The following is a 1,151-nucleotide window of genomic DNA, read 5'->3' as shown; positions in this document are numbered from 1 at the left end:
CCATTTAAACCTTAAATCATAATGTATATGCAATCGAAATACCTGGGATAAACGCATTGCTGACATACAAAAATCGAAAGACCCATCACTGAACGAAGAACATTTCATGCATATGTATGGCACATTTTTTAATGAGCCGAGAAAGTACATGTCTTTTAAAGAAACAGATTCACATGATGCATGAAACCATGTAAAACACAATTCGCAATACAAAGAATCCAATTTGCAGTTTTCAGAACATGTCCCACACGGATACTTCGCGTATTTTCTCATTATTGCAACTGCAACTAAACTGAACAAAATCCTGCTTTATAACCACATGATTAGGCAATGTAATTGCTAGAAACTGCCACACTGTACACACTGCTCAGACTATGCACACTGCACATAAAATATCCTAATATTGTCTTTAATAATGTCCTAATCAATTGAAATAAGTCATAGAATTTCAGCGCTCCAAATCACACGTGCGACATTTCTCACTAGATTGGTTATGTTGGAAAAGGCATGCTTTTTAACCTTTCTTTGACCTTATTGCATTGACATGTAACAATGATACATGTACGTCACAATAATGTTTACGATATGCTAACCGGCAGAGGAAGCAGTTGATTAGGCTGCCTCCGTTTTATGATCTGTACCAAAGCATGAAAAACCTAAGCAGAAAACACATTGTTACGTGGAGGTTTTTTGTCCAAAATATAACACAGCGGGTATAGGGATTATGCATATTTTTCACAATTTTAAAGGTTGAAAAAGGTAAAAACATGGTTATTTTGTTTTCTATTTGGAGAAAAGGTAAAAAACATAGTTTGCGAACCCTGCGCTCATTGCGGCACACAGCGGCACACTGCGCACACTGCGGCACACTGCGACACACTGCGACACACTGCGCACACTGCGGCACACAGCGGCACACTGCGCACACTGCGGCACACTGCGGCACACTGCGCACACTGCGGCACACTGCGGCACACTGCGCACACTGCGCACACTGCGGCACACTGCGGCACACTGCGACACACTGCGGCACACTGCGGCACACTGCGCACACTGCGCACACTGCGGCACACTGCGCACACTGCGCACACTGCGGCACACTGCGGCACACTGCGACACACTGCGGCACACTGCGGAACACTGCGGCACAC

The sequence above is a fragment of the Ciona intestinalis genome, unplaced genomic scaffold (assembly GCF_000224145.3).
Source record: "Ciona intestinalis unplaced genomic scaffold, KH HT000060.2, whole genome shotgun sequence".
Classification (NCBI taxonomy): Eukaryota; Metazoa; Chordata; class Ascidiacea; order Phlebobranchia; family Cionidae; genus Ciona; species Ciona intestinalis.
The sequence above is the reverse complement of the archived record's forward strand: the minus strand, read 5'-3'. Positions refer to the sequence as shown.